At 41.5% G+C, this 22,325-nt stretch overlaps 1 long non-coding RNA gene across 1 annotated transcript in view; it reads left to right on the top strand.

Moving 5' to 3' along the window:
* LOC149971558 (uncharacterized) overlaps nucleotides 1-22,325 on the top strand; it is a 74,442-nt gene that overhangs the window by 2,178 nt on the left and 49,939 nt on the right. The gene's annotated exons all lie outside the window — the stretch shown is intronic.

Genomic DNA, 22,325 nt, shown 5'->3' with positions numbered 1-22,325 from the left:
CGATAGGAATTCAGGGAACTCAGTGAGAAACGCTGTATATGGCCCAGGAGGCCTGTAAACAGTAGCTATAAAAAGTGACTGAGTAGGCTGCATAGATTTCATGACTAGAAGCTCAAAAGACGAAAACGCAGTTGTTGTTTTTTTGTCAATTGAAATGTGCTATCTTTGAGTTTGCTGTCAGTTGAAAGAAGATAGATTGTCAAAAGCATCCATTCAACTTTCTTTGTAGCAAGTCAATTAAAACGTATAACATGCACTGGTTTTCAGGGGATTGCGGCATTGGATAATGTAACTTAATTCCCTGCATGATAGATACAGGCTTTATTCCTGGTTAGATCCATCACCTAATTAACGTAATGCAGTTTTAGCTGAGCAGTGAACCCGGGGTAATTATTTAAAACTAACCAGACAAATTGGAAAAAATAACCTAATCAATTGTTTAAAAATAATGGGAGCCTGCTCAAGCATCTCATAATACCAGGAAGTAAGGCGAGCTAAGTTTCTCACATGGTCTCAGCCACCTACCCACCTGACAGTTGCATCACTCATCATATTTCAGAATAAGGTCAACTCAAGGAACAGCATTATAATTACCTTACTATACTTTGGTACTATACTAAATACACAAAACATCACTCAGTAATGCCTGTACAAAGAGAGCATGCACTGTATCTTTAAACATCAGGGGGCTGTTGACATGTACCCGATGTTCAGATGTTGGAAACTCACCACCCTTTAATAGCAAACCCCCATCATTCAAACCCTCCTACATCAAACCCTGTCAAAATTAAGAGATGTAGGCCTACATTTTAGCTTAAGGGCTTAATAAAACATGAAATCACCACCCCTCCCTGAGGGATAATATATTTTAGATTTACAACCTCATATTCCAACGGTCTGGTATATAGACGATATGGCGGGTTCACTCTGAAAACTCAACCTTTTGGGTAGATCAAAAATACATCAGGGCAGGGGGGAAGATGGGGGATGAGAGGGTGTTTGGGACCCATCCAAAAGTTGTTGCTTATACTTCTAATCAAAGCATTGTGAAAATGCATGGTTATTGAAGATCAAACCGTCTGTGCCCTGGGAGAAGTCAGAAATGGGCTGCATTGTGATGTGAATAGTCAATTATCTGAAACGGGCCGTAGAGCGAGGATGATTGGTCACAGGATTACGTTGGAGATGACGAGTGTGTTTGAATTACAACCTGGACTGGAATTGTTTAGGTAATTATTGCACAGTACATCACAAAAGCTTGCGACTCTTGTCATTTTGTGCATCAATGCAACTGGGCTGAATGACTTCTGCTTTAACTGCCAATGAATAGACTTTCATTTTTCCCATCGTTCCCAAGGCTACCACAATGGTACTCTGTCCCTAAATTGACTGACCACTTGTATAGCTTGTGCAAAAGCAAGCTACACAGAAACGTTTAGACATATATTCACTCATTTTCAACCACATCAGTTTGTGTTCGACACTGCTAATATGGAGCTAGGTACTGTATGGTACTGTATATGGAGCTCGGTACTGTATATGGAGCCAGGTACGGTATGCAATGTCATGTTTTCTGTATTTAACCAACCAATCAAATGTTATTTTATTTGTCACATGACCCAAATACAACAGGTGTAGATTTGACTGTGAAATTATTATGAGCCCTTTCCCAACGATGCAGAGTTAAAAATAGGAAAAATTGTGATGAATTAAATAGTGATCAATCTGTGAAGGAGAAATGAATGTGTCTGACATAAATAAAATGCAAAAAAGACATTAATAGAAATGCATAATGACACAATTATCTGCAACATCAACCATAGAATATATGCTGGTAACCTTTCATTTTAAGGGGTCCTCATTACAGTGTAATGACATGTGCCATGACACTAACAAGTGCTGTAGTTAATTGTAATAACTTATAGTTACACTGTAATAGCAACATGTAATTGCAGTCTGCAATGCTTGTTACAAATGGGCAAGTTTCCACTAAATTCACCAATTTAGTGTTTCACTTCCTCTCAGCTGCATCCGATTCAGTAATAACTATCTAAATGTTGTTATCTCTTATGGACAGATGTGCTGGGTGTCTTAGATTACATAGTCTCTAATTACCTAACCGTGAATGCACACTCTTTAAAGATTTCCACTCAATGTTGTTGCTAGCACTTGCTGCAAAAACCGTACTAACTGACTTAACTTGAGTTTACAAAAACAGATTAAATATACAGTACCGGTCAAAAGTTTGGACACACCAGTCATTCAAGGGTTTTTCTTTATTTTTACTATTTTCTACAAAGTAGAATAATAGTGAAGACATCAAAACTATGAAATAATACATATTGAATCATGTAGTAACCAAAAAAGTGTTAAACAAATGAAAATACATTTTATATTTAAGATTCTTTAAAGTAGACAGCCTTTTCCTTGATGACAGCTTTGCACACTCTTGGCATTCTCTCAACCAGCTTCATGAGGTAGTCACCTGGAATCCATTTCAATTAACAGGTGTGCCTTGTTAAAAGCTCATTTGTGCAATTGCTTTCCTTCTTAATGCGTTTGAGCCAATCAGTTGTGTTGTGACAAGGTAGGGGTGGTATACAGAAGATAGCCCTATTTGGTAAAAGACCAAGTGCATACTATGGCAAGAACAGCTCAAATAAGCAAAGAGAAAGGACAGTCCATCATTACTTTAAGACACGAAGGTCAGTCAATCTGGAACATTTCAAGAACTTTGAAAGTTTCTTCAAGTGCATTCACAAAAACCATCAAATGCTATGATGAAACTGGCTCTCATAAGGACTGCCATAGGAAAGGAAGACCCAGCATTACCTCTGCTGCAGAGGATAAGTTCATTAGAGTGACCAGCCTCAGAAATTGCAGCCCAAATAAATGCTTCACAGAGTTCAAGTTACATCTCAACATCAACTGTTCAGAGGAGACTGCGTGAGTCAGGCCTTCATGGTGGAATTTCTGCAAAGAAACCACTACTAAAGGACACCAATAAGAAGAAGAGACTTGCTTGGGCCAAGAAACACAAGCATTAGACATTAGACCGGTGGAAATCTGTCCTTTGGCCCGATGAGTCCAAATTGGAGATTTTTGGTTCCAACCGCCGTCTATTTGTGAGACGCAGAGTAGGTGAGCGGATTATCTCCGCATGTGTGGTTCCCACCGTGACGCATGGAGGAGGAGGTGTGATGTTGTGGTGGTGCTTTGCTGGTGACACTGTCTGTGATTTATTTAGAATTTAAGGCCCACTTAACCAGCATGGCTACCACAGCACTCTGCAGCGATATGCCATGCCACCTGGTTTGTGCTTAGTGGGATTATCATTTGTTTTTCAACAGGACAATGAACAACACACCTCCAGGCTGTGTAAAGGCTATTTGAGATACTACTTCAGATGACCTGGCCTCCACAATCACCGGACCTCAACCCAATTGAGATGGTTTGGGATGAGTTGGACAGCTGAGTGAAAGCAGCCAACAAGTGCTCAGCATATATGGAAACTCCTTCAAGACTGTTGGAAAAGCATTCCAGGTGAAGCTGGTTGAGAAAATGCCAAGAGTGTGCAAAGCTGTCCAAGGCAAATCAAGGCAAAGGATGGCTACTTTGAAGAATCTGAAATATAAAATATATTTTGATTTGTTAAACACTTTTTTTGGTTACTACATGATACCATGTGTTATTTCATAGTTTTGATGTACAATGTACAATGTAGAAAATAGTACAAAATTAAGAAAAACCCTTGAATGAGTAGGTGTCTCCAAACTTTTACACTCGCCAGACAGTTTATTAGGTACACCTATCAGCACCGGGTCAGACACCCCATTGCCTCCAGAACAGCCTGACTTCTTCAGAGCATGGATTGTGTAAGGTGTCGGAAACGTTTGTTGCTCAATTGGTATCAAGAGACCTAACGTGTGTCATTCTGCACACCACTGTTGTATTGCGCTTTTATTTGTCTGTTTGTGGCACGCCTGTTAGTTTGAAAGACTCTTGCCATTGTCCTTCAACCTCTCTCATCAACAAGGTGTCTTCGCCCACAGGACCGCCGCTAACTGGATATTGTTTGTTTGTTTGCACCATTCTCGGAAAACCGTAGACACTGAAAGCCTTGATGCGTGCCTGTCTGCTCTATATAACAAGCCACGGGGTTTGTGACTCTGTTGTAGTGATCCATTTTTGTGAACGAGGTGGTGTAGTTCAACATCACAGACTGGGGTCATCCTCATCCTCAATGACTCTATACTATTATCATCATGCTTTCTATAGTTTAGGCCTGCTACCTAGCTAGTTGTTGTGTTATCCAGATAGCAATAATAGTGTTTACTGAAACTAATACACTTGCTTGTGTTAAGCTACATTGAAACTTACTCATAGTGTGTTGACACAAGTAGCTAGCTAGATAACTAACGTCAGCATGCTGGGTGTGTTTCACGTAATACCCTTTGGGCTTAGGATCAGGGAAGATTAGACCATCGAGTCCAGCTAACGTTAGCTAGATAGTTATCTAGCGAGTAGCGACCATAGCATAGCTATTTGTCCGCTTTCAGTAGCCAGCTATTCAAGGTTAGAAAACCAGCTAGCTAGTCAGTGTGATAGCTAATCTAAAAAAAACTCAACAGATTGCATGGAAATTCTATTCCGTAGATGGTAACTAGCTAATGTAAACTAACTCACTTTTGTACATCGCGCTGGTCCGTACAATTGACCTTATTTTTGCGCCCAAAAAACGTGAATCTTCCAGATCAACTGTAATATCAATACCACTGTAAAGCACAATTTCTCCTCTTTTCAACAAAATCAATGACGAGTCCTTCATGATGCCCATCTCTGCATGATTCAAGAAGGCAATGAGCTCCGTCGGGTCTTTTTTTTAATGGCGGGTGGGGAAGCGAAACCTATAGCGTGATTGTGAGAAGGAGAGATGTCGTGTGGGGAAACACTTTTTTTCAATCGATCTGTCCAACTTATCACCTTATCGCCTCTAAAATGTAAATAAAACACTATAAAGAGTTTATATAATGTGTCATTACATACCTATTGAAGGTTTGTGTCAAATTTGAATCAGGTTTTTAGGGCGGCGCTAAAGTGATCTTCAAAAGTAAACAGTGGTTTTGAGAGTCATGACCGCTTGCAGTGATGACGCAAAAAAATGACTAGGTATCCCCCCTTACCCTGTCCCTGTCCCTTTCTTGTTTTTAAATGTTGAGAGCAGTGCTACACCTGGTGGAGAGAGGCTGTAAGACAGAATTAGTTGCTTTATGCATGCTGCACATTACGCAATTACACGTCATGACGTACGTTTTTTCAACTTTTCTCCAATACTATAGAGCCATTACCATGTCAATCAACGCTTGAATAGAAACATAGTTCACACCCCAGATTTTGATGTCAACACAGTCACTATAGTCCCATTAGTTTTCTTTGCAGCCTTGTTTGAATGTCGCGGTTGCGCACATTTGTACGGAATGGGGTTAGCGTAAGTTAGCTAGTTAGCCTAGTTGATAGGCCTAACTAAAACTTCAGAAAAGGTAACGTTAGCTAGCTACAGTTGAATAGCTAGACAACACTAGGCTAGCTAGCTAACTACCTCTGCAAAATTCAAAACAAATTGCATGGAAACTGACTTTCTATATCCTGTGTTGACGTTTTTGTATTGTCCATGACACTTTGTTTCTTTTGCAGCAATCTCTCGTCTGGATTTTGCACACTGACCTTCTTCTCGACCCGTTCTTTGCACACTTGTATTTATTTTACCTTTAATTAACTAGGCAAGTCAGTTATTAGTTTATTACAGAGTTGTGTCAATGAGGTGGTCGGTTTTCAATTGGCTAACACTTATCACATGGTTTGTGCAAGCTGAAATGTGCAGGCACTGAAATATGGTGCGTTGGGATATATGCTTGGGATGCTATTGGAAACTTTAACATTTGTAACAAGAATAGTAACAAGCACTCATTGTCACACCTCTCTAATTACAAACTGCAATTACCATCAGTTACACGTTTTTATTACAATGTAACTACGTGTTACAATTAATTACAATACTTGTTACAATGTAATTACAGTGTTATTACATATGTTATTACATTGTAATAAGGACCCCTTAAAATGTAGCGTTACCAATATGCTAACACGATAAATCATAACAAATCTGTTATTCTACGTTTTCTGAATGTAGTCAACAGCAGTGAAGTTTGCTATTAGGGCTCTCTCTGGAGACAATCACCTGTACTTTATCAAATTGATAGTTATTGATTGAGTGCAAGATTGAGAAGTTACCATGTAACCACAAAGGTTTGTCATCCAACTCTGTCAAAATAATGATTGATAGAGAGAGCACCCTTTGGAGTCAGATACAAGAAAGTTATGATGGAATAAAAAGTGAACTGTGAGGAAAAATAGCCCATGGAGAGCTGATCTCAATTTTATGTAGAACTTTTTGCTAGTATTTTGCTCATAAGTCATGACTTCCCAAAATACTTTTCTAGGGAAATATCACACAATTTTACCCTTGGCCTGAGCTGGACTATTTATGTGAGTTTTCTGCTGTTCCCTGTCTGGCTTCTGCAGTGAGAATAATGGTCTGATATGGTGGTACACAGTTTCTCACTTCTGAATATAGACTCTATTCTAAGTTTGGATATTTTGCCAAAACCAATCGTAACTTGAAGTTAGAGAGGTCTTGATAGAAATATATTTTTGTAGAAATTCTGAAATCCTATCATAACTCAATTTGTTTTCCTATATCGATACATGTCTGCCTCTCCATTAAGCTGTGTGTTACCAGCCTATATTCACTCAAGAAACTCCCTATGGATTATATGTAGGTGGAAACTATCCATAGGCTGTCAGTTTTGATTTTATATCTAGCACATGCAACCACTCCTGTAGACAAAATGCACACAATATTAACTGCAAAAGCCATAGGCGCAACATTCACTGGGGCGGGGACAAGTGTCCCCCCCCACACACACACACATTCTGAAATTGCATTTTTGCCCCCCCCCCCCCCCCCCCCCCCCCCGGTGTGTTTTAGGACCATGCAGAAGCCTCCGAGCATCGGGTAGGCTGTTTGGAGTGTTTATCCGACTGGATAAAAATAATAATAAAAAATAAAAACAATTCTGTCCCCCCCACTTCTAAAACCAAGGTTGCATCCCTTGCAAAAGCAGCCGCTAGTGTAAGAACACAACAAGGGTGACTAAACAGTTTGTGAACAGTGTTTTGGCATGTCAACATATTTGCCATTGACACATTATAAATCAAACTAATAGTGTATTAATAGTTGCTTCATAATAGAGACCAGAATGGAGTCTATGAGCTTTGACTCTAGTTTTACTCTAGTAAACTATCAATTCATTGAACCAGGGCCAGATAATACTGTTGGACTCTAGCATCTGTCTGCTACCAACACATGAGAATCATGTTCCCTGCCCATTACTCCTACAAAACATGCCTGCCTGCATCCCATCTGCCTGTTCCACCTTTATTCTCACAACATGAGCCCAAACCATGAGGGAAGAGAGGGATGGACTATTTTCTCCTTGGAAGTACCAATTTGAAGGTCACAGAGGCTTTCCCCACTACTGTCCCTGTTTGTGGGCTAAATGAGTGCTGGCCCACGCCAGCTTTTAGAGCCCATTATCCGAAGGGAGAGGGGAGGAAATAGGGCTTCCCGTTGCCGTCTACCAGCCCTGGCTTCTCTCTGGCAGAGAACGAAGAATACCTTCTCAGTGGCAAAAAAAATCCTTGCCTGCTTTATGCGTCATTGACATGCAGAGTTACATCCAGCACAGAAACCGTTATTCCCTGCAACATTATTAATTCAGAAAGTCAGTTCCCGGCTTTAAATCAGGATTCCAAAACAATGTGCCAACTATCGAAGGGGAAACATGATTGAGATGTAGCACTGACAGGGTCATAAGAATCATCCCAATTTGCATTAATCAGCTCTGAGTCCACCAATTACTGAGATTTACTAAAATGATTGAGTCCACATCTCTTTACTGAATCCTCCAGTAAGAGCTATCGGTGCCCACCTAGGAGAAGTCATGGCTGCCTGGTTTGATCTCTGGGTGAAATGAGACAGGGGCTATATGAGTTCACAGCAACATGACACAGTAAAGTCCCAAATCAGAACCGATGCATGGTGTCCTCTCCTTTATACAACAGGAAAAAGAGAATGTTCCAGAAAATCTCAGCCCAACTAAGCAAACGATCAAGAGGATGTACTCTGGAGGTGTATGGTGAATACATTATGACTATTAGCTAACTAACTAAATATGCCAGGCTGTCCACAGAGTCCAGGATATTTAAAAGTATCCCAATATACGTAGATAGTTGTTTTATTATGTAGCTTCCAGTTCAGTGAAATCGGATGATGAAATCAAAATTTAGAGGACCGTTTTCCCAGTACCATTCCGGGAAAGATTCCATCCTCGCGGCAGCTTGGTGTTACGTTCCCCAGTTTCTGTGTTGTTTTGGGTTTGTATGTTTGTATTTCAGGAAATGGCTTCCTGAAGTCCAAAGCAGCTGATTGGTCGGCCCCATTGCAGATTGGCACTCTGACTCCGCCCTCTCATCAAGGGATACAGCTGTCTTCAATTACAAACTCCTTCTGCAGCTGGATAAAAGCCAGTGTTCCTTTGTCAGGAGAAGAGAGAGCTTCTTTGTATGTCATGTGGGTTGGTGTGGGTCTGTATAATTTGTTGTAAAGTATTTTGTAGCTGGTCCTGCAGAGGTATGTTTATGTCAAAAGGGCTGTGCTTTTTATTTGAAAATGCTCACTTTACATTAGTAACTGTTCCGTTTTTGTTCCGTGAAGGGGAAGGCACCTTGGGAGTGTTTAGGCAAGAGGCCTGCAGGCATACATATACCCGTAGTATGTACTCTGTCTATGCAAACTAGGTAAGACCTGGGTGGACTACCCCCTGTATTTTGGTTAGCGTGCCAGGTGGCGTAACTACCCATCCCGGGAGCGTTGTCATCAACTACAGTAATTAGCATAACGCAACGGACAAAAAACTGACAAATCTTTTCGAAAAAATATTAATGAAATATAGTGAAACACAGCTTAGCCTTTTGTTAATCACCCTGTCATCTCAGATTTTGAAATTATGCTTTACAGCCAAAGCAACACAAGCATTTGTGTAAATGTATTGATAGCCTAGCATAGCATTATGCCTAGCTAGCAGCAGGCAACCTGGTCACGAAAGTCAAAAGCAATCAAATTAAATCGCTTACCTTTGCGCTTCGATGTTTACACTCACGAGACTCCCAGTTAGATAGCAGATGTTCCTTTTTTCCCAAAATATTATTTTTGTAGTCGAAATAACTCCGTTAGTTCGTCACGTTTGGTTGAGAATTCGACCGGAAATTGCAGTCACGGCAACGCCGAAAAATATTCCAAATTAGCTCCATAATATCGACAAACATGGCAAACGTTGTTTTATAATCAATCCTCAAGGTGTTTTTCAAATATCTATTCTGTAATATATCCACCGGGACAGCTGTATTTTCAGTAAGACCGGGAGGAAAAATAGCTACCTCTGTCTATTATGCAAGAATTACTCAGAGCCCTCAGCCGGACACTTACGCAATGTAGTCGCTTACGCTCATTCTTCAACATAAAGGCGTGAAACTACGTCAATGCTGTAGACACCTTGGGGAATACGTAGAAAAGGGAATCTGGTTGATGGCCCATTCACTGCTCAATAGGGACGCATCGGAACGCAGAGCTTTCAAAACATGAGTCACTTCCTGATTGGATTTTTCTCAGGCTTTTGTCTGCAATATCAGTTCTCTTTATACTCACAATATTTTTACAGTTTTGGAAACTTTAGAGTTTTCTATCCTAAGCTGTCAATTATATGCATGTTCTAGCATCTTGTCCTGACAAAATAGCCCTTTTACTTTGGGTACGTTATTTTTCCAAAAATGTAAATAGTGCCCCCTAGTTACAACAGGTTTTACGAATAAGTAGGAGAGGGGCTCTAAATTTTACTTTATTTCCTTTGGTTCCGTCCAGCCCCTTTTCCCCAAATTACCGTGTGAAGGAAGAATAAATTCCCTGTAAACGGTAATATTCTCTGCCTCTGTCATCCTTACCCGGACCTACAGTCACATACCTCTATCACTCCACCGGGAGTTGCGTGTAGCAGGGTGTTGCGTTTCCTCCTCCCAGAGGCGTGCGTAACGCTTGGCAAAGCCACTTTTAATCCAGCCTGGTCACACCTGACGCAGATAACCAAGGTGACTATGTAGTGTGTATGTATATTTTTATTAATTCCAGTCATCAGATTCATAAAATACATGTATAGTTATCTTTTTAAAGGCCCACTGGTAATCTGATGGCATGTAAAATAGATCATGTGATAAACAAATGAGTATTACATATTAAATCTACTGACTAATACATCATATAGCCTCAGAAATAGTGACACATTATTGTTTAACATTCATGGCTGTAAAGGCCCGTTTAAGAAATGTCCGCTGCTGCTTTTTTCCATGTGTCCCGAGTGGATCCTGGCCATGGAGAGAACCATAAGTACAATTTCCTTAAATGTGAGCAGCCATTGTTGCAATGGTAACTGATGAGATGGAATCCATCTTTTGTACAAATCATTTTCTTAGCAACTGTGGTTCCTGCCAACCACACACTCTGTTCACGCAAATCAGAGTCATCACAAAGCAACATCACTACTGGATCTAACGACAATATTTTATCTATAAGTACAGAGATTACATTTGTGGAAAGTCAACAGAATTCAACCACCCCTGGGCATTTCCACAGCACATGCTGAAAGTACCAAGGACGCCTGTGGTGTAGCAACTCATTATAGTGATGGACTAATACCCATGTGATGTCTTTTTTGAGGTGTTAGGTTTTCACTTAAAAAATAATTGGTGATTGGGGTTTCTAGACTATGTAGTATTTCTGACTTCCAGTGTGAGGGAATATCAAAGTCCCTATTCCCAGCTCCCAGTCACATGCACAGATAGGGCTCTACCTGTGCAGAACACAGTCTCTGAAGTGCCCTTTTCGGTTGTGATATAATTGAACCCACTTCCCACAAGTTGTCATTAAATTCTAATCTATGCTTCAGAAGCAAAAAGTACCACGTCTTGATTGTTGATTGTCATCAGCATTGGTGCCCAAAGGTGGGTGTTCATATCCAGATGACCAGAAAGAACTTGTTTAATTTCCTCCCAGTTTTGCCTGGCAAAAGCAGAGTAGGTCTATATTTATCATCCGTATAAAATAGTTTATTAATTTACTACTGACTCATCTTTGCCAGAACTACAGGCTTACCTTGTGATTCGATCTACATCTTTCAAATTTCAGATAGGCCTGTTTGGGTGGCTATTGGCTATATAAGTATGTCTAAGGTAAGCAGCTGTAACATCGCACTGCCTTTAATATTACGGGATGACGATGTAACATGTTCTAGAGGATTTATTACAATATTTGTGCTGAAGAACAATGCTACCCGGCTGGCAACAAGCACTCTGCAGGAAGGCTGCCCTCCAAAGTGATGGTGAGGTGCAGACAGAACATGCTTTCCATCCAATCCTACAACCTCTGCTACAATTAGGCCATATGATTCTGCTTCCTCTGGACTCCAGAGATGTGACGTGATCTATCCCTAGTTGATATTGGCTGCTAACGTTAATGCCTTTCAGGTGAAAAACGCAGTTTATTTCTGTTGCTTATCACCATTTATGGCTGTAATGACATGATACATTTGCGCAGCGATTGTGCACGCATGTTAGCTTGTGCACAGGTGCAAGTTTGGTACCACTCCTTTTTGGGGTTTGCGGGTCAAAAAGTTTGAAAACCACTGGGATACATGATCGTGGAAACAAATGGAGTTGGTTGGATATACAGTAGTAATGGTAGACTGATATTCAGGACAGGGCTACCCGGTTGGCTAATCTTTAGGACAGGGCTACCCGGCTGGCTAATCTTCAGGACAGGTCTACCCGGCTGGCTAATCTTTAGGACAGGGCTACCCGGCTGGCTAATCTTCAGGACAGGGCTTCCCGGCTGGCTAATCTTCAGGACAGGGCTACCTGGCTGGCTAATCTTCAGGACAGGGCTACCCGGCTGGCTAATCTTTTATTTGGACTGAAATTGTTTCCCTCTTCTTGTAATAATTGCTCAGTCTGTGACCGCTGTTGCAGGAAAAACATTTTGAGGTGCCCTTTTTTTTGTTGGAGCTCATAAGTTCTGTGCACGGCCCTGCCAGCTCCATTTAGAGTGCATGAGAAGCCTGGTATCTTGTTGTGGTCTCTGACTCATGTAGCTCTGCTGCTATTGGCTTGGAAATGTCTCCCAGGAAGGCACAGGTCAAATTGTACATGAGACTCCTGACCACTACCCTGGCCTCTCAACCATGGACCTGCCCCTGAGGATCAACAACCCTCAGCTCCTCTCTCTCTCTGACACTACCAGGGATAAACAGAGATTCATAACACCATACTGAGGAGGAACTACGAATGTAAAGAAGACGATAAAGTATGTTAAAATGTGTGGAGGTTTTCCGCATGCTTCAATGAAGTTGTAACACTGTTCTTTGTAAGCATTATGGTGAGGATGTTTTTTTAAATGTCCATTGCAGAGTTTGAATAAAATGGCTATGACTAAAAGGTTAAGAGATGGCTCAGTTAAGAGACAGAATTCTGTGCCCCGGCTGTTAACCCACTACTCTTTGGATAGCAGGCATTGCCTCCGAGGTTTGAGGTTGCCTCCTGTCTCCTGGACGGCTGAAGCTGGAATTCCCTCATGGATCTAACCTCGTCTTACTTGGCCTGCGGTATAAGACTTACTGCCACATGAGCTTTAGTTATGGATCACTTCTGGGTTGGAAAAGCCCTACTGCAGCCAGCTTACACTGGCCTGTTCTGTCAATGTTATTGAGTCAGGGTGGTAAATGTCTTCTTCCTCCTTTTGGCCCAGCAGCACTCAATTCCCTCTCTAAGTGCCATGTCAATGAAAGCCTTTGCGCTGAATGCCCACCCAAAAAAAGAACAAATGGTTTTGTTCGCCCAAGGCTTTTGTGTCTAGGAGGATGCCACTCAGCAGGCTGGGAAGTTCCAGGCCACAGTCTTTTTATCTTGCTTCTGCCCCTGGCATTGACACAAGTTTATTTTATGGGCAATATCAAATATACTCTGACTTATACAGTGTCCCACCAAAAGAAATTGGATGAATAGAACGGCCGTCCCCATTCAAGACATTGATGGCATAATGGGTGGACTGGCAGCCATTTTGAATGTACCCTTGAGCTTACCAGTCAAATTGCCAGGGTTAGCGCTTCCAAGCCTGTTCTATTCATTCATTTCTGTGGTCCCACCCAGACTGATGGTAATGCAAGGCATTTCAGCAATGTGCCTGCCTGTTGAGATATTTAATACACTTGATTTGTAGTCATATGTTTATCTCTTCATGTGTTCTTCATCTTGCCACTTTCTCACACATTCTTGAAATATATTTGAGATTGTATGTAAATCAGAATTAAGTCAAAACGCAACCAAAAAATTGGAGAGGTTGCTCCTTTCGTGTTTGTTTTATTTTCTGGAGTATGCTGTGCTACCATATTTAGAATTCTCTTTATTCACTTTACCATGTGTGTGGCTGAATGCTGGAGAAATGGACATGAGCAGCATGCAGATCTCCCTTGCTGAGTTGAAACAGTATGGGAGAGGTTATCTGTCTTACTCTATTGTTTCAACAGAAATATAATAGTTATCCGTCAGTTCTCCTAATGGCGTGTCAACGAGCACAAACAGGCTGAAAAGTGGGGCTGCTATGGGGCCAAAAACACTGGTGCAGGTGCCAAAGTACTTAGCTACAATTAGCCATATTGGGGCTGTATTTTACAGGGCAGCTGAACTAAAAAAAAACTACTTCTCGGGTTGAAAATGGCCTTTGTGGCATCAATATTAGTCAGAAACATTGATTCTAGGTAACAGCAAGATGACGCCTACAGAGATGGTCGCCTCGCTTTGAGTTCTTAGGAAACTATGCAGTATTTGTTTTTTTATGTGTTATTTCTTACGTTGTCAGACCAGAAGTGTTATTATATACAGCCGGGAAGAAATATTGGAACTATTGGATATAAGAGCGACGTCAACTTTCCAACATTATGACCAGAAATACAACTTTACCGAAGCTGGTCCTTTGTTCGGACTACCACCCAGGACAGTGGATCTAATCACAGAAACCGACCCAAAACAACATCGCCGTAGAAGAGACAGACGGAGCGGCTTCCTGGTCAGGCTCCGTAGGCGTGCACACCACCCACCTCTTCCGAGGATACTACTCGCCATTGTCCAGTCTCTTGACAACAAGGTAGATGAAATTAGAGCAAGGGTTGCCTTCCAGAGAGACATCAGAGATTGTAACATTCTCTGTTTCACAGAAACATGGCTCTCTCAGGATATGTTGTCGGTCGGTTCAGCCACCGGGCTTCTTCATACGTCGCGCTGACAGAGATTAACACCTCTCTGGAAGAGGGCGGGGGTGTTTCCTTCATGACCTATGGTGTAATCATAACAACATACAGTAACTCAAGTCCTTCTTCTCACCCGACCTAGAATTACTTTACAATCAAATGCCGGCCATATCATCTCCCAAGAGAATTCTCGTCAGTTATCTTCACAGCTGTGTATATACTCGTCATCAAGCTCGAGACCCTGGGTCTCGACCCCGCCCTGTGCATCTGGGTACTGGACTTCCTGACGGGCCGCCCCCAGGTGGTGAGGGTAGGTAAGAACATCTCCAGCCCACTGATCCTCAACACTGGTGCCCCACAAGGGTGCGTTCTGAGCCCTCTCCTGTACTCCCTGTTCACCCACGACTGCGTGGCCATGCACGCCTCCAACTCAATCATCAAGTTTGCGGACGACACTACAGTGGTAGGCTTGATTAGCAACAACGATGAGATGGCCTACAGGGAGGAGATGAGGGCCCTCGGAGTGAGGTGTCAGGAAAATACCTCACACTCAATGTCAACAAAACAAAGGAGATGATTGTGGACTTCAGGAAACAGCAGAGGGAGCACCCCCCTATCCACATCGACGGGACAGTAGTGGAGAGGGTGGAAAGTTTTAAGTTCCTTGGCGTACACATCACGGACAAATTTAATTGGTCCACCAACACAGACAGCGTTGTGAAGTAGGCGCAGCACTGCCTCTTCAACCTCAGGAGGCTGAAGAAATTCGGCTTGTCACCAAAAGCACTCAGAAACTTCTACAGACGCACAATCGAGAGTATCCTGTCGGGCTGTATCACTGCCTGGTATGACAACTGCTCCGCCCACAACCGTAAGGGTCTCCAGAGGGTAATGAGGTCTGCACAACGCATCACCGGGGGCAAACTACCTGCCCTCCAGGACACCTACACCACCCGATGTCACAGGAAGGACCTAAAGATCAAGGACAACAACCACCTGAGCCATTGCCTGTTCACCCCGCTATCATCCAGAAGGCGAGGTCAGTACAGGTGCATCAAAGCAGGGACCGAGAGACAGAAAAACAGCTTCTATCTCAAGGCCATCAGACTGTTGAACAGCCACCATTAACATTGAGTGGCTGCTGCCAATATCCTGACTCAACTCCAGCCACTTTAATAATGGAAATCGATGTAAAAACTGTATCACTAGCCACTTTAAACAATGCCACTTAATAAAATGTTTACATACCCTACATTACTCATCTCATATGTATATGTATATACTGTACTCTATATCATCTACTGCATCTTTATGTAATACATGTATCACTAGCCACTTTAAACTATGCCACTTTGTTTACATACCCTACATTACTCGTCTCATATGTATATAATGTACTCAATACCATCTACTGCATCTTGCCTATGCCGTTCTGTACCATCACTCATTCATATATCTTTATGTACATATTCTTTATCCCTTTACACTTGTGTGTATTAGGTAGTTGTTGGGGAATTGTTAGATTACTTGTTAGATATTACTGCACTGTTGGAACTAGAAGCAAAAGCATTTCGTTACACTTGCATTAACATCTGCTAACCATGTACATGAGACCAATAAAATTTGATTTGATTTAGTGTAGCAATTGACCTCAAAGTGTAAATAGCATCGTTTTGGTCATAAAGTCAGTATCTTCCAAAACAGAGACATGCAAGATTTAGAGAAGCTGTTACATTGCTAGATTCCTTGGGTATTTTAGGGTTGGATTTTGATTTCAATCATGCCCACTTGTCCTCTAACACGGGATGGTAATGCCTGGGGAGAATTATCATGCACATAGAAACAGCTGCGCTGATTACGCTCTATCCAGTCATAGCAGCAGAAACCACAGACAGTGAGACAGACCTGTCCAGCCTCAGACCAGTTTACATTAGACAACACGTCACCAATGTTATGTTGAAAGAACACTTGGCCCCTGAGCCATTTATGGAATGGTGTCACTTGTTGATATGTTGGATGTTGATCACTCCAGTCTATCTGTTTTGGACAAAATGAGAATTGAGACAACTTGCATCCCATCCCACTTGTCAGTATTACAAAATTGAGGAATATTGAACAAAACACCTTAGCTAGATGTAAAATTGCAAAATGAATGACAGATTTCTTGATGTATCTTTATTAGATTGATGCTGACTATTTTGCGGAAGTGGTAGTGTTGTTACTATGGTGACTCAAGAGAAACAAACAACAACAATAACTGACAGGGTACGAGATTTTTTTTAAAACAACGTGGCAGGGAGCGTTGGGCCAATAACAAAGACATTGCTGGTTCGAATCCCAGAGCCGACTAGTTGAAAAATCTGTCATTGTGCCCTTGAGCAAGGCACTTAAAGTGAACTGCTCCTATAAGTTCCTCTGGATAAGAGTGTCTCCCACACCCCCAAGATGCTAATCTTATTTTTTTATGAGTAGCAGAAAAGCCTCAGGCCAAATCGATGAGTTCAGCCACACTTTAGCAAAAGGACAAGTCATCACGTTCGTACTTGCCAGTAATGAGAATGTTCCCTGCTGAACAAACCTCTATTTCTGGTCATTTCGACAGTCATGTTGGGTAGATCTTTATCTTCATTCAACCAAAGTACATTGCTCCCTTCTTCTTTGCCAGCTGTAGGATTGCCTGCTTGGCCAGATACCCCTGCATCCTTACAATCACCACAAAGGATTTGTCATCACATTCACTTGATTTGTCATCACATCCATTTGATTTCGGTCCGATTCAGTATATGTTCTCTACAGCCAGGTCACAGGGGAGTTCCTCAGCCAAAAAATTAAATTACAAAAAGATTCTCCCATGCTCATCGGGTAGGCTTGTCTACCGAACAATGTAGATATAATAATAGCTTATCCCCATGTAGCACTGGTGACCTTTCTCAAAGTCCTTTTGAAAAGCTATTTATGTAGGGGAGAGTGGGGTAACTCCTGCGCTCACCTACCCGCCTGGGGCTCAATCTACCAAACATCGGCTGGAGTGGATCTGGAAAATATTCAACACATACTTTCCATCTGACATTAATTCCACAAACAAAAGTAATCAAGCTTTGACATCAGTCCTATTTATTTGAGTTTCTTTCTCAGGTAGTTTTCAGCTGAATGTGCCATTTAGATATAATTGGATGCATCTGAATCATAAAAAGAGAGAAACCTAGACGGGGATGGTTGCTATAATGACAATCACAGATGATGTGTTTATGAGATTGAAATATGGTGACCTTTGGGATATTGTGTTTTATGGAAATTCAAAACTTAGCAGCAAAAAAAGCAAAGTTGAAGCTATTTATAGACCACCCGGTATGTTCCACCTTGGTTACTATTGAAACAACAGGCCACATCTACTTCAATAACCCTCCTATCTGAGGGGTAGCAGTCAGTCAGTCAGACCCCCGTTGATTCCAGGAATGAAAGAAAATGAGTATCCTTCTCCTCCTGACATCACAGCAACATGCACACACTCTGATCTTGGTGTTCACCAAAGGAGAGAAGACATTCTCAAAGAACAGGCCCCGAGAAATAAGGCTCTGCAACCAAACACTCTCTCTTGTTTTAGTTATCTGAATGTTCCTCTGTAATGGGGTCTCAGCTACAGATACAGCTGGAATAAGAATAAGAGAGAGGGCTGGAGAAAGCAACTGTTCCTGCTTTTCTGATAAGTGGCACACAATATTGTCTTCATTAGGCTTTAATGGGTGAGATAGGATGACTGTTCTGAAGTGTGTGTGTGTGTGTGTGTGTGTCTACTTCTGCACTTGTGCAGTGTGTGTATATGTGTCAGCGTTCATTTTTACCCCAGCTATTTTAGATTTAGTCTTAGACTTTCTGACTAAAATACCATTTAGTCTTAGTCCCAAATTAGTCATTTCATCATTCTTAGTTTTAGTTATGACTTGTTTAAGTTTTAGTCACAGTCATTTTAGTCAGTGCATTTTTCCCCATGAAATAATACACTTTTGCCTTTAAATTCCATCATGTGCACATTCAGATAGCCTTGTCCAACTAGGCCTACTATCCCTTGTATAGCTGGCACATTGCTGTTGTGGCAGATTGTAACCAATGCCAGCCATGATTTACTATATACAGTTGAAGTCGGAAGTGCATACACTTAGGTTGGAGTCATTAAAACACGTTTTTCAACCACTCCACAAATTTCTAGTTAATAAACTATAGTTTTGGCAAGTCGACTTTGTGCATGACACAAGTAATTTTTCCAACAGTTCTTTACAGACAGATCATTTCACTTATAATTCACTGTATCACAATTCCAGTGGGTCAGAAGTTTACATACAGTAAGTAGACTGTGCCTTTTAAACAGCTTGGAAAATTCCAGAAAATTATGTCACGGCTTTAGAAGCTTCTGATAGGTTAATTTACATAATTTGAGTCAATTTGAGGTGTACCTGTGGATGTATTTCAAGGCCTACCTTCAAACTCAGTGCCTCTTTGCTTGAAATCATGGGAAAATTAAAAGAAATCAGCCAAGACTTCAGGTTCATCCTTGGTTCATCCTTGGGAGCAATCAGGTTCATCCTTGGGAGCAATTTCCATATGCCTGAAGGTACCACGTTCATCTGTACAAACAATAGTACACAAGTATAAACACCATGGGACCACGCAGCCGTCACACCACTCAAGAAGGAGATGCGTCCGGGCTCCTAGAGATTAACGTACTTTGGTGCAAAAAGTGCAAATCAATCCCAAAACAACAGCAAAGGACCTTGTCAAGACGCTGGAGGAAACAGGTACAAAAGTATCTATATTCACAATAAAACGAGTCCTATATTGACATAACCTGAAAGGCCGCTCAGCAAGGAAGAAGCCACTGCTCCAAAACCACCTGCACATGGGGACAAAGATCGTACTTTTTGGAGAAATGTCCTCTGGTCTGATGAAACAAAAATAGATCTGTTTGGCCATAATGACCATCATTATGTTTGGAGGAAAAAGGGGGATGCTTGCAAGCCGAAGAACACCATCCCAACCACATGGGTGGCAACATCATGTTGTGGGGGTGCTTTTCTGCAGGAGGGACTGGTGCACTTCACAAAATAGATGGCATTATGAGGTAGGAAAATTATGTGGATATACTGAAGCAACATCTCAAGACATCAGTCAGGAAGTTGAAGCTTTGTTGCAAATGGGTCTTCCAAATGGACAATGACCCCAAGCATACTTCCAAAGTTGTGCTAAAATGACTTAAAGACAACATTGGCAAGGTATTGGAGTGGCCATCACAAAGCCCCTCCCTCGGTCCTATAGAACATTTTTGGGCAGTTACACCAGCTCTGTCAGGAGGAATGGGCCAAAATTCACCCAACTTATTGTGGGAAGCTTGTGGAAGGCTACCCAAAACATTTCACCCAAGTTCAACAATTTTAAGGCAATGCTACCAAATACTAATTGAGTGTATGTAAACTTCTGACCCACTGGGAATGTGATGAAAGAAAAAAAAGCTGAAATAAATAATTCTCTCTACTATTATTCGGACATTTCACATTCTTAAAATAAAGTGGTGATCTTAACTGACCTAAGACAGGTAATTGTTACCAGGATTAAATGTCAGGAATTGTGAAAAACTGAGTTTAAATGTATTTTGCTAAGATGTATGTAAACTTCCGACTTCAACTGTAGGCTACAAAGCCTTGGCTATAGGTTAAACAATTTAGACATACAGCCATTTTCTTCCCATCCTAACATTAGGATGGGGGTAAATTACAGTGATTTCCTTAAAAAGGGGAGAATCCGAACTTTCCAACAATTCCAGCAATACTACAGCAATCCTTATATTCAGCAAATAGCATGAATATTTCCAATCTGGAAAAAACAACCGCCCTTGCATTTCCAGACTGTGAGAGCGGCAACACCGCCTAGATGAAAGTAAGAGAGGGTGAACACTATTATTTCTAGTTTATTTAACTAGGCAAGTCAATTAAGAACAAATTCTTATTTTCAATGACACCCTAGGAATAGTGGGTTAACTGCCTGTTCAGGGGCAGAACAACAGATTTGTACCTTGACAGCTCGGCAATTTGAACTTGCAACTTTTCAGTTACTAGGCCAACGCTCTAGCCACTAGGCTACCCTGCCGCCCCAGTTTAGGTTAGTTACAATTGATGTGTCCTGACTTCCCATCAGTTGAAAAGTTTGAGGAGTGGCTGAAGTGACCACCAGGGAGCTTTGTGTGAGAGTCGGGCAATTCGGCTCAATCAGACCACGCGACTGAAGGCGTTAATTCTGTATATTAGAGGATTGCGTTGAATATGATGCAAAGCCATGGATGCTTATGATTGGACAAAACAGATTAGTCCATTTGTCTCATGTGAAGTTCTCGTCTTGTCACGTTTACGTAAACTAAAAGTACACTTTTTTTTTCATGCCATTTTTTGAAGTCTTCTTGGTTATGACGCTACAAGCTTGGCACGCCTGTATTTGGGGGGTTGCTCCCCATCCAAGCCGATAGAGCTTAGGCCCAAGCGTTGCTGCACAGCTATTTTCAGGTTTCTCCAGAGATGTTCCATCGGGTTCAAATCCGGGCTCTGATGGGCCACTCAAGGACAATGATGTAGGCCACTGTGTTCTTGGGGACCTTCAATGCTGCAGAAATTGTTTGGTACCCTTCCCCAGATCTGTGTCTCGACACAATCCTGTCTCGGAGCTATACGGACAATTCCTTCAACCTCATTGATTGGTTTTTGCTCTGACATACGCTGTCAACTGTGGAACCTTATATAGACAGGTGTGAGACATTCCAAATCATGTCCAATCAATTGAATTTATCACAGGTGGACTCCAATCAAGTTGTAGAAACATCTCAATGATGATCAATGGAAACAGGATTCACCTGAGCTAAATTTCGAGTCTCAGAGCAAAGGGTCTGAATGCATATGTAAATAAGGTATTTCTGTGTTTTCTGCGTAAATGTCTAAAAACCTGGTTTGCTTTGTCGTTTTGGGGTATTTTGTGTAGACTGATGAGAAAAAACATATTGAATCAATTTTAAAATAAGGCTGTAAGGTAACAAAACGTGGGAAATGTCAAGGGGTCAAAATACTTTCCGAATGCACTGTAATTGCACACGTGTGTGTGTATGACTGAATATACTCCAACACTTGACGTCTGACACTCTGCCACACACCAGGTTTGTTGCCAACATGTGGCCCCGCACTCCAGAGCCCTGTCTTTCTGTCTTACAATTGGTATTCACACTCATCCATCCATGTGTATAGTTAGCTCTCTGCCAGGGCTGCATTTTTAATGGTAATGACTTGTTCCCCTGTCCCTCCCCTGCATTGGGTTATTTACAACTGCTTTCGGATTCACCATGGCCCTCTAGCATTCCACTTCATTCAACCTGACTCATAGTAGCTTTCAAACACAGAGAAGCAGGCAGAGAGGCCTATCGTCTATTTCTGTGTTTCTTTTGTTTCTCCGTTGTACTGATGTAACTGGTTTCGTGGATTGAATGATTACATTTATTAGACTATTTTATAAATCATACATAAGGGTGCTCCAGCCGGTGACGCACGCCTCCACGTACAATTTAAGGAAATCATCAAGGAAAACACAGTAAAGTTTAAAAGCTTATTTCCATTGTGGTCCTTTTGTAAGGAGGATGCAGCAAGGTTAGGGGGCAATTGTAGTGGCAACAGACAATGATAGACAAAATTATTGTTTGTTTCATAAAATAGCCAAATAGTACAGTTCTATTTCCTAATACACAACTATGGACATATATATCTCCCTTGTCTCATATACCCTTAATATATAAAACAGTTAATCCCTAATATATACAATATAACCATAATA

Source organism: Oncorhynchus mykiss, chromosome 25 (assembly GCF_057628025.1).
Source record: "Oncorhynchus mykiss isolate SJ-2025 chromosome 25, ASM5762802v1, whole genome shotgun sequence".
In the NCBI taxonomy this organism is placed as follows: Eukaryota; Metazoa; Chordata; class Actinopteri; order Salmoniformes; family Salmonidae; genus Oncorhynchus; species Oncorhynchus mykiss.
This window is presented reverse-complemented; position numbering and strand designations above follow the sequence as displayed.